At 45.2% G+C, this 11,938-nt stretch overlaps 1 protein-coding gene across 1 annotated transcript in view; it reads right to left on the bottom strand.

The window, feature by feature from the left end:
• The window catches only part of LOC144129167 (LETM1 domain-containing protein 1), a 369,791-nt gene that overhangs the window by 22,732 nt on the left and 335,121 nt on the right, over window positions 1-11,938 (bottom strand). The gene's annotated exons all lie outside the window — the stretch shown is intronic.

The following is an 11,938-nucleotide window of genomic DNA, read 5'->3' as shown; positions in this document are numbered from 1 at the left end:
ACTGGTGCGACTTTGGATTGGCTTCAAAACTGACTAGCGGCACTAAATGTGCATGTGGTGGCCAGACGACCATTTTGACTTCGTCAAACAAAGTAAGGTTTCGGTTTTGTTTTTTCAACAACGAGAACAGCAACAAACAGAACGTTAGAACCAACCACAACCGACCACATAAATATAAGAAATATAAATAACATAAATTAAGTGATTAATATAACTGAGTCATGAGCCGTGTAGCTGCTTTCACGCTATCCCTTTCCATCAGCCGCCCGATTATTTCAGCACAACTCAAGGCGAATGTGTTTTCCTAGTTTTATCACGTATGCATTTGAAAGGAATGTCTATTCTGCCAAGAGCTCATGTTTTGCTTCTGGCAAGAACGACTTGAAGAACTTTGCTTAGTTGCAATGCGCCATTTGCGCAAGTATAGCAGCAGACCACGCGACAGGAACCGTGTTTTTGTTCCTTGTTTGTTTCTTGTTTGTTATTGCCTTCCGTGCAGACGAATTTATCAGAGAATTTATCATTGCCATGCTCGTCACCACCGTATGCAGCCACATGGGTGAAATCACGCGAACTTTATTTCCACTGGCCTTCCTCTAGATGAAGCACCATCGGTATCACAAAGTATAAAGAAGGTAAATGGCGTTTCGTTAACGCGTGGGTCTCCATGTCCCATCTGTGTAGCCGCATCGACGTTGAAATGCATTTTGCCTCTGGCGTTGCGTTGTTCAATGTGGTCAAGGTGGAGTTCGAAAATGTGAGACAAGAGTATTTTATACGCGGCCATTCGCAAAGCGCGAACAAACGTATCGTGCTGGCTGAACAATGTTACCGAGTACAAAGCGATATTTTTACCTGTCATAATGTCGCCGAGAATATGGTGCGAAATCAACTGCGATATAAATGCTAGCGACAGCTTGCACACTCACCAGTAAATCCGAGGCCCTAGGCAGATCGACCTGCAAGAGTAAGTTGGTCACTGAGTCGCAGCGGCAGGCGGCAGCACCATATCTTTTTTAATTAATTAATTGGTTTTGGGGGGAAAGGAAATGGCGCAGTATCTGTCTCATATATCGTTGGACACCTGAACCGCGCCGTAAGAGAAGGGTAAAGGAGGGAAAGAAGAAAGGAAGAGAGAGGTGCCGTAGTGGAGGGCTCCGGAATAATTTCGACCACCTGGGGATCTTTAACGTGCACTGACATCGCACAGCACACGGGCGCCTTAGCGTTTTTCCTCCATAAAAACGCAGCCGCCGCGGTCGGGTTCGAACCGCGGCTGCTGCGTTTTTTCGGAGGAAGCACCATATCTCCAAAAAAATATTTGCTTGCCATTGTTACCAGTGCCCTTTAACGCCGCCTGCGCATGCCCTTATCAATTATCTGTCGTCGCTCAAGTCGAGTTTATCTGAGTAGGCTGGCCAGAATCCACTATAGCTTGTTCCTGAATAATCGCGACGACGCTGGGCCAGTGACAAAATTCTACAAGCCTTATCTGAAAAGTTCTGGGCGCTATCTGTAAAGCTGTGTCACGTTTAAGCAGATATGAAGAGAACTTTTTGTTGGACTAGTTGGTAATTGATCATTGTACTTTTAAGGCGCCAAAGCCACACACGCACACACAAAAAGAAGAATACGGGACAGAGCGCCTTTTTGTTTCCTGTCCTGTACTCTTCTGTTGTGTGTGCGTATGTGTGTGTGGTTTTGGCGCCTTAAAAGTACAATGTTTAAACAGGGCGCAGATGACAAACATAGGCATTCTAATCTGTACGCCGCCAAGCTGCGTTCTCTTAACTGTAGGCAGCAGTTTCCCCCTGATAAAAAGCTTGCTTCACAACTTTCGTCTGCTGCCTGCATGACTCATGTCTGTATACGCATACGTGACTGTATGCGTATACCCGTCGCCGCTAGCCTCGGTCACGTCGCCTGCCGCCGTCGCTTGCACAAAAGCCCATACGTGCAAACCATTACGGCCACGGAGGTTTCTTGCTCCGTGATTACGGCTTATGGTGCGGAGCCATCCCCCACTTCGAAAACAGTTTAAAAGAACGTGACGTCATAGCCACATGATTTCAGACGGAAAAATAATCCTCGAACGCCTCAAGGCCGCATAGCGGCAGCCAAGCAAGCCGAAGAAAAATCAATGAGGATCATCTGCCCGCTGCCTAGAGGGAACGCGAACATAAATATTTTTAGTGTGAAAGCAAAAAAAATTGATTTTGGGGAAAGGAAATGGCGCAGTATCTGTCTCACATCTCGGCGGACGCCTGCACCGCGCCGTATAAGGGAAGGGATCAAGGAGGGAGTGAAAGAAGAAAGGAAGGAAGAGGTGCCGTAGTCGAGAGCTCCGGAATAATTTCGACCACCTGGGGATCTTTCACGCGCACTGACATCGCACAGCACACGGGCGCCTTAGCGTTCCGCCTCCTTCGAAACGCTGCCGCCGCGATCGGGTCATAAGAGATCTTTCTGGTTCTTATATGCTCCCAGTGACAACGGCTTGCCAAAGTGACTGCAATAATCTACCATCGCAATGTGAGGCCAGGGGAACAGTTCTCGGTTTGACATTTCCCCATGGACCACCAGCGATCGTTGTGTCTTTTTTCTTCGTCTTCGCTTCGTGTGTCGTGCTGAATTTCAAGGTGTAAACGTGCCAACAGATTCAGCTATTTGTCTTTGTCTGCGAGCTTTGGTCCCAAGGCGAGCACCTGCTGTACCTCTTGAGGCAAGCTACTTGTTCAAGGGCATGGACTTTACCTTTTGGCGCAGGGTGTTTTTCAAGATGGACACGCCGGAGCTGCTTCAGTCGAAGTTGCCGCAAGTACTCAGTGGTTTGGTCGACCAGGATCGAAAACTCACGAAGCTTCCTATATGGCCAAGGACAGTTAGTTCCCCAGCACTGCTCAGTTGCGCAGCAAGAAGTCTCCTGTGAAGGCGAGCAAGGCGAAGCCATTCCGACCTCTGGATCCTGCATACCCGGTTTCCGTGGTTGGCAGAAGGTAGAAACCCCCCGAAGAGTGCACGGACGTCATCCGCCAGAATTTTGTTGCGAATGCAGAACGAAAGTGACCCGGCTTTGCAGATAGCACTGGCGATGAAGGCGACGTTCGAAGAAGGGTCACGAGGAACAATAAGAAAGGGGCCCGATGTATTAGAAATGAAATTCACTAACGTGGCAGTTTTGGGCGCCCAAACTTCCACGTTATTTGTCTTTGTATTCGAGAGTTACAATTACAGTTATAGCTGCTTGTTTGGAAGATTTTCCTGTGCACCCGAGTTTGCGAGCAATGAGTTGTGACAAATTTCTGTTGATCGAGTTCAGCTCACGTAGAAACAGACAATAGTGCAAATTTTTAATAAAAGTCATTATTTCAGAAGAGCGTGTTGTCGGGCAAGTTGGCTTTGCATGATATAAATGAAGTGGGCGCAAAACTTGGACAAGGACCTAGAAGAAACACAAACGACGACTGCGCTTCTTAAGTGATAATTTATTAAGTCATAATTTATTAGTCGAAAACCACAATACGCAAGCGGAATAGTTACACCACAAGAGGTTGGTAAATGAACCCACGAGACAAGTTTGAAATTTGCATGCGCAGAAAACGACCTAGTTGCCTGCTGAGCATAGTGTGAGTGCTATAAATAACGCTCCACTTTCCCACCGAAATTCGGACTGCCTTTTAGAACACATGGAAGACAGATGTATTCGTCAATACAATGAAAAGTTATGCAGACCAAATGAAAGATAAAATGACGCGCTCACAGAATAAGAAAGCAAGGGTACAGGAGAATGAACTAAATACGAATAGTGAGCTTGCACTCATAATAAATTTTTAAGCAAGCACTTGCACCAGGAGATTACCCAGAAAGATTTCAATAAAACAACTGATCTCACTAAAGTTTGCTATGTGCCCAACATACAAAGAGAAATAGCATCTGAGAACGCGAAATTTCGCAAAAGGAGCAAACCATGACATGTGCCATGCAGCATTCGCTTCTCTGATATCTGATGATAAGAGGGAACGTGTCACGTCTTCATAAGATCTTCAAAACTCAATGTGCACAAAATCCTTTTCAGTCGCAGTATTTAGTACTCAGTAACATAGTAAGCAGCTGAAGCGTTCAAAGCAGCATCCATTTCGTATTTGCAAGAGTTTGGGGCTATGGATTTATCTGCTATTGATTGGCTATAGTTTTATGGGTTGCAATGTCCCAAAGCCGCTCAGGCTGTGAGAGGCGCCGTGGTGGAGGGCTCCGGGTAATTTCGACTACCTGGGGTTCTTCAGCGTGCACTGACATCTCACAGCAGACGGGGCCTGTAGCATTTAATAATAATAATAATAATAATAATTGGTTTTTGGGGAAAGGAAATGGCGCAGTATCTGCCTCATATATCTTTGGACACCTGAACCGCGCCGTAAGGGAAGGGATAAAGGAGGGAGTGAAAGAAAGGAAGAATAGGGCTCCATCGAAATGCGGCAGCCGCGGATGGTCAAAATTACCCGAAGCCCTCCAATACGGCGTCTCCCACAGCCTGAGTTGCTTTGGGACGTTAAATCCCGTAAAACTAACAAAGAATAGAGATACAAAGCAGTGCCCAGCATTTAGAGGGGTTTGAAGCGTATGTATACTTCAAACTACTGCTAAGTGCAAGTTGGTCATAGCGTTTCTTCACCACGAACACGAATAATTCTCAGGCATTATTTCAGTCGGTACAGTCGGCGCAAAGAACAATCGCTCAGTCCGGCTGCAGGTGTAAGGAAATGAACACAATTCACAATGGAACAGGCTCTTGCTTGCAAACTACCAAGCGATCATCCGAAAGTTACGTGTAACACCTCCCACTCAGGGATTATAAAAGATATTTCTGGTTCTTATAGACTCAACGGCATACCAAAGTGTCTGCAATACTCTATCATCGCAATGTGAGGCCAGCGGATCAGTTCTCGGTTTAACAATTTCTGATGTTGCACCAGTTCTTTGCATGCTGTGCGTTCTTTGCCCATGGAACCACACCGCCTTCCCGGAGTCAGCAGCGTCAAAAACCGTATGACTGGAACGGTGGCTGGTATGGAAAGAAAAAGCGCGCACACAGAACTGACGAGAACGTAGTGAAGTAATCAGAAAAGTAATCAAGTAGTTGAAATAAACTCTAATAAAAGGCGCGTAGCCGCAACGATGTCACGAGATGACTTGATACGCCACCCAAGGCAGGCAGCATAGCGGCACCCAAGCAACCCAAAGAAAAATCAAGGAGGATCATCTGTCTGCCCGCTGCTGGGAGGAAACGCGAACATAAATATTTTGAGCGCGAAAGCAGTACTTAACGTGGTCCCAACCGAGAATCTTGCGTGAAGCATCGGAGTAACTCGGGTAGGCTCGGGTTAGTTCGGCGGAGCGTCACGCAAGCTGCAGCCAATTGGAGTGTGACGTTGGCGTAGCAACAGCCCATGCAGAAACAAAGCAAGCATTGCCGCAACATGGCTTCGAACCCGCGGCGGCGCGAACAGATCAGATTCGCTGGCCACCGCACGAGGGCGCTATGCTATCGCCGCAGCCAATCACGCCTCGCGTTAAACTGCAACACAGACTCGTGCTGTGCATTGTGCATCATATTCATCAACTTCATCAACTACCATGTGCGGCGCGACCAGATCAGATCAGCTTAACCGCGATCAGAGCTTATCCTGAGGCTAATATAATAAAAGCAAAACCATGAGCCATACTGGCTAAACACCTGCATTCGCGTGTCTACTCGCTTTAATCGTTCAACTACATTAATACCCTGTCCCTTTTTTCATAAAAAAAGCTTTGTAGTTTCCAACCAAATGTACACATCTCAAATGCTTTAACCAGTAACCACAAGTGTGTTTTAAAAAGTTATAAATAGGGGTTAGAGCTTTCGTTTTTTTTTTTCGAAAATTCGGCGGACTTTTTTCACTTTTTTATCTCAGGGTGCTACCAGCGGTTTTTCGCCGAATATTATTTTCGACGAATGAAATACTGACTTGTTTTGGTGACTTAATGTAGCGATTCTGTGTGGTCAAAAGTGATTTAAAGTCCATCTCGGTATTTTTGTCATCGTGAACAATTTATTTACCACTAAATAACGTGCAAATGGTAATGCATGTAGCTGTGCTTGTAGAAAAAAATTCTGCCCTCATTAAAATAGTAACTCAAGCTAAATGCGATCCCCGGCAGACAAAGTGGAAGTGGAAGTTTACTTCCAAGAACTAGGCTGACATCTCAACGTTTAGTTGTCACACTGATATCCATTAGGTGGCTGGATGCAGCATTCCCGCTTTCCGAAGCGGGCGCTAGTGAAGCCACCGGAAGTTGAACGGTATATGTCCCAAAAGTCCGGTGTCTGCTGTGTATCTCAATGCAAAAAGTCGCGTCTTTCGCCCTTTCCATTCTAGATTTTTGCGTTTTTCTCGCGTAATGAAATACTTCTTAAGTGAGGAAAAATTCTAATTCGCAATAGCCAGGCGTATAGAAGTCAGGCGAAGAAGCAAATTGATTCTTGTTTTGACTTATTTAGAAAGCTTGAGAACAAGACATGCTTCCAAACTACTTCTTGAGATTGTGCCATTGTGCTAACTATATTAAAATGAACCCCTGAACGTTCTTCTACTTAACGGACAATATGCAGCAATGGCAGCTGAACGAAATATGGTTTGCATTAGGCATTATGTTTTACAATTCAAAACAAAGTAATGCAACATTGTATACTACTTCTAGAATTACCGGGTACTAAAGGTACTTCAAAAAAATTTAAATAAAATCGGCCGATGGTGGCTCTTTCAAAGCCGAGTCAGAGTTGGCCATTTTCAAAATTTCTGAATTCGAAAAAATTTCAACACGACTAAAAAATAAACTTGCCCGTATCTGAGTACGAAGTTTTCCTGACGTAGCAGGAAGGTCAGATAAACTGTAGTAAAATTTTGGCCTCAAGTTGTTATTCCTTCTGGTGTCATCATTGTCCTTGAAAGCATCTTGGAACCATGTTTTGCTATTGTTTGAACATTTTTTTGCGATTTTTGCTTCAAAATTTAAGCGCCAAGAAAAACTTTGGCGCTGCTTCCAGCAGAAAGGTTTGCAAGTAATTATTAAAAAAAAAGTTTCCGGTTCTACAGTTTCTTTTTTCGTTCTGCTGGGATCCAAACATGCGATTTTGATGAATCGCAAAAGATACCCGTTCAATCTCTTTCATTATAAGATTTTTTTCCCGGCAAAACTACAACGTTTGTCGCAAAACTAAGGTCCATTCCTTTGTGTCAACACACTTGCCCCTCACATATAACAGCTACATTGAAAACACAAAATGATCATGTGTCGACAATGCTTCTGCCGTTTCCTTTTACACATGCTCTACGATTCGGTCTTATTAACCTGCGATAGAATAGTGGTGCTGAGTAGCCCATGCTTCTGTTCACCTCAACAGATGTTCTGCTTGTTACGCACACTGGAGCGGCGTAACTTTGTGTTGGGCATTATAGCTGCGCAAAAAAAAAAAAGACAACACCGAAAAACAGTTTAAGATCACAAAAATAACCAAGCTTCAATAGCTGCAGAGAGGGTTTGAAAGGGAGCATGTGTAAACAAGTCGATCTGCTACTTAGTCGTATGTTTGTTCAGATTAGCTTGGTTTCACGTCCCATAGTTCCGGGTTCCCGAGTTCGAACCCGACCGCGGCGGCTGCGTTTTTATGGAGGAAAAACGCTAAGGCGCCCGTGTGCTGTGCGATGTCAGTGCACGTTAAAGATCCCCAGGTGATCGAAATTATTCCGGAGCCCTCCAATACGGCCCCTCTTTCTTCCTTTCTTCTTTCACTCCCTCCTTTATCCCTTCCCTTACGGCGCGGTTCAGGTGTCCGCCTATATATGAGATAGATACTGCGCCATTTCCTTGCCCCAAAAACCAATTATTATTACTATAGTTCCAACTATTCAAACTTCTCCCGCCCAAACTCACGTGTTGCCCAGATGGCGCGGCGGTTTGCAATAGTTGTGATTGGTTGAAACTGATATAGTGTTTAGAATTATCCTAAAATATAGTATGTTGTAGTACAGTGCCCAGTATATTCTATGCACTGTAGTTGTAGGAACTATAGTTGTGAGCTGCAAAGTGGTTGCGAACAACGGCAAAACATTTGTTGCAAGCTTGTAATCGCGGCGCGGCGCGGATGGCGCCCATTCGAATGCTGCGAATGGCGGGAAACCATCCCCGTTGCGTTGTGTAACGCGACCGAGAGATGGCGTTAGTCGCGCGCGCGGCGCGGTCGGTGCTGGTTCCCGACAAGTGATGCGAGCCTGCCTCTACGCTAGGCTTTTAGCTAATGGCATGACCTGGCGTGGTTGTACGGGAAACGTAGCAAATCCAGAAAAGCGCCACTTATATACGCCGTAGCCGTAACTTGGTATTTATCTTCCTTTTTTTATTCCTTGCGAGGAACTGGAAGTTGCTTTACGGGAACGTAGCTTTACAGAACGGAGTCCGGTATGCATCCACATACTGCTGCCGGCTTTAGAGGAATAAATGCACTGCGTCTGCACGTTCGTGTATGAGTACACGCACAGGAGAACAATAAAAATAGGAAGGCTTGAGAGAACTAACCGTTTCTTCGTTATTCGCGCTGCAAGCCATGAGGTGTTCATGTGTTCTGTCCTTATCCTTTACGCACCAATTCGAAGATTTCGCTGTTTCCTGCGAAGTTCTGCTTCGTGCAGAAGTATCTGATCACGTACAAAAGGCGTTAAAACGTAACACGAACGTATGCGCCCATGCATGTATCTACTATAGCAGCCTCGCTGGTGAGGCCCGCTTATTTCGTTTGCCCATGCATGCGGCCTGTCGTTTTTTGTTTTGACTCGCTTTCGAATGTAAACCTACGCTTACGCGTAACAACTAGGCCGAAGCCTTAGCTGTCTTAGCTTCCACGTGATTAAAAAGAAAAGAAAACCTGCACACAGGTAAAGAAGAGTACATTAGTCAGTATGGCGACAATTTTCAGCATCGTTAACGCCCTAACAATCCACCGACACAGAAAGTGAGAGTGGGCTGTCGCGGGAGGTAAAGTAGTCCGGCAGATGGGTAGCTGAGGAAGGAGCGAGGCTTGCAGGCGGCCATATTGGCGCTGCTGACACGGAGAGCGTAGGAAAGCGAAATGCGCGGAACGCGTCAGAGCCCGTGCGGCCTCTTCGTCTCACGGGAAGGTATCTTATTTCTCAGCGCGCTTCATTGGCGCGTGCTTTCGCTTTCTACACGAGACGCGAAATATTTCAGGCGCTGAACGCTAGAATGGCGAGAAAATTGAGAACAACCGCCGACGTGAAAGACAGGCCGCTTTTTTTTTTCTTATATTTCCACCTGCGCAAAGGAACTGTCGCTCCGTAGAAGCTCTCAGCAAATTGTGGTGTACGGTGTCAGGGTAGGAGCAATAAATATTTCTTTAAAATCTAAAATCAGCACTGCGGGCTGAGAACTAAATTCCTGTACATGGACATTTTTGTCATTTGGCGCGGCGATTATGTTATTTGAATTCCTGCAGGTTTCATTAAATTCCGGATAATTCTGTGTGCATGCTCTCTAATACTCAGTTGCTAACCACAGAATAATTACTCTCCGAGGTTTTACTGAAACGAACGCTGTTTCTTTTTTTTTTTTTGCTTTGGCGAAAAGTTAGTACGCTGTTCTTGGTGACTTTCTTTGGCGTCTCTGAAGCGTAACAAATTAAAGGCAATATTTTGCTAACCTTAATTAAACATTCAAACAACACACGTCACTTTTTCTAAAACGCCAAAGTAAGCCCTGCTAGACCAGCTCCAACCAACACTTTTTTGTCTTTTTTTTTTCAAAGAGCTACGAGCAAAGAGGGCAACACTGTAAAGCACTACAAAACAGCACGACTAACACCTTCAGCTCATGCAGTACTTACCTTCGCACTGATACCATCGGCTTCTGCTAGCATACCCAGTCTTGAAGGGTGTCCCAAAAGTGATTTTGCTTAATTGCTAATAAGTCAAACACCGTGAAAAAAATTTGATACTATATACGTAGTCTGCGACAGGCACAATTTAACTGCAAAATTATGTTAGTTGAAGAGCATTCTTACTGTACGAGCAGGGGAAAAATGGCTCGGTCATAGTGGTCTAAACATACCAGTGTTGTTTTGTGACTATTATTTGGACACTATTTTTATGTTATGTGAGGTTTAACACCCCAAAGCTACACATAGGCTGTGAAAGAAGTCGCAGAGAAGGGCTCGGATTGATCACCCACCTTGATTCTTTAACGTGCAATGCAATCACTTCAACGCCAAACTAATGCTTATGACATTATAAGGTTTATTTTTTAATTTTTACATTTTAACCACAAAGTTCTAATCATGCTGGAGTGATCTGCACAACAATTTTATAACGTCATCGTAATGTTCGGTGCTATTTCAGGTGCCAGTAGCATTATTTTTCTTCTACAGCAATAACCCGTCGCGGTGGCTATGGCGTTCGGCTGTTGATCCCAAGTCTATGCGATAAATCCTGTCGCGGCGTCCGCGTTTCGATGGAGGCGATATGCAAAAACACTCGTGCACTGTGCGTTGTTAGCACACGCTAAAGAAACCCAGACAGCTGAAATGAACCAGGAGCCCTGCGGCTATGCTATCCCTCATAGCTCCTGTGCAACTTCAGGGCTTTTAACCTCATATAAGATATACAGCTATGATGCCTCCACAAGGCCTAGCTGTTGCTTATTTCAGTCATTCATTCAATACTGCCAGACATGGCGGGAGGAAGAGCAATGGAAAAATGAATGCGGTGAAGTAGATCTTCAGCACAGGCCGTTTAACGCCTCTACGCCGCGATTCGTTGACACGTATGCGTTGACTCGATGCCGTCCGAGCTCGCCTTGGAATCAAGGCGCGTTTTTCAAGCCGACGCCGCCTTGCAAGCAGGAGGTATGCGTCAGTAACGTCCTACCCCCCACCCCCCACCCCCGCCATATCTCATCGTAGGGAGCAAAGGGTGTGCCCACTACAAACAAGATACTCTGAAGCGCTGGATGTCGAACAACAACACGCCGCTATATGCTTCCCCAACACATGCATACTTGCTGGTCCCATGTGATGAAATTACCCTCCCCGTTTCTGTACAGCAACGCATAGCATATTTGCTTCCTTGCTGTTTCTAGCGTGCAATTGCAGGAGGACAAAAGTGACGCCATGTGGCAAGCCCGGATTTGGCTGACTCAGTACAGTATTGTAATCTGCGCCTCCGCAGGTACAACTAAGCTTCATGGCGCAGTTTGGAACAGCGCGGGTCCTAGTTCTAATGGCGCTGGGTTCCCTAATGGAACATAGCGTTGCATTGCGTACGAAGTACATGTATCCTTTTTCCGCCCCCAGCTAGCTCACTTTTCACGCTTTGCTGCATTAATTGCTGGTTCACCACGTCAAATTCCAAAAGAGCCATCACATGCCTAACGTCGAGCCAAGGCGAAGGACATCCGCACCGCACATTATAAATGATAGTCATTATATATATATATATATATATATATATATATATATATATATATATATATATATATATATATATATATATATATATATATATATATATATATATATATATATATATATATATATATATATATATATATGAACGAAGCTCACAACGACGGGAATTGAAGCCGCAGGCTCCTTTTCCAAGCCATGTAACCCCAGCAAGCCGAGCACCAGGCCGGGCCATAGCTTGTACCCATTTTGAGGAAACCGGTGAGTAACCGGCCGGCAGTGGGAGTCGAACCCATCACCTCCCGAAGCCGAGGCGGGACCTGACGAAGGCCGGGCCCCGGCCGAAACGTCGTTAATAATCTGTGTTTCCGTTCGTGTGCCCCTCTTTTCTGCAATATATATATATATATATATATATATATATATATA

The sequence above is a fragment of the Amblyomma americanum genome, chromosome 4, assembly GCF_052857255.1.
Source record: "Amblyomma americanum isolate KBUSLIRL-KWMA chromosome 4, ASM5285725v1, whole genome shotgun sequence".
Classification (NCBI taxonomy): Eukaryota; Metazoa; Arthropoda; class Arachnida; order Ixodida; family Ixodidae; genus Amblyomma; species Amblyomma americanum.
The sequence above is the reverse complement of the archived record's forward strand: the minus strand, read 5'-3'. Positions and strand labels throughout refer to the sequence as shown.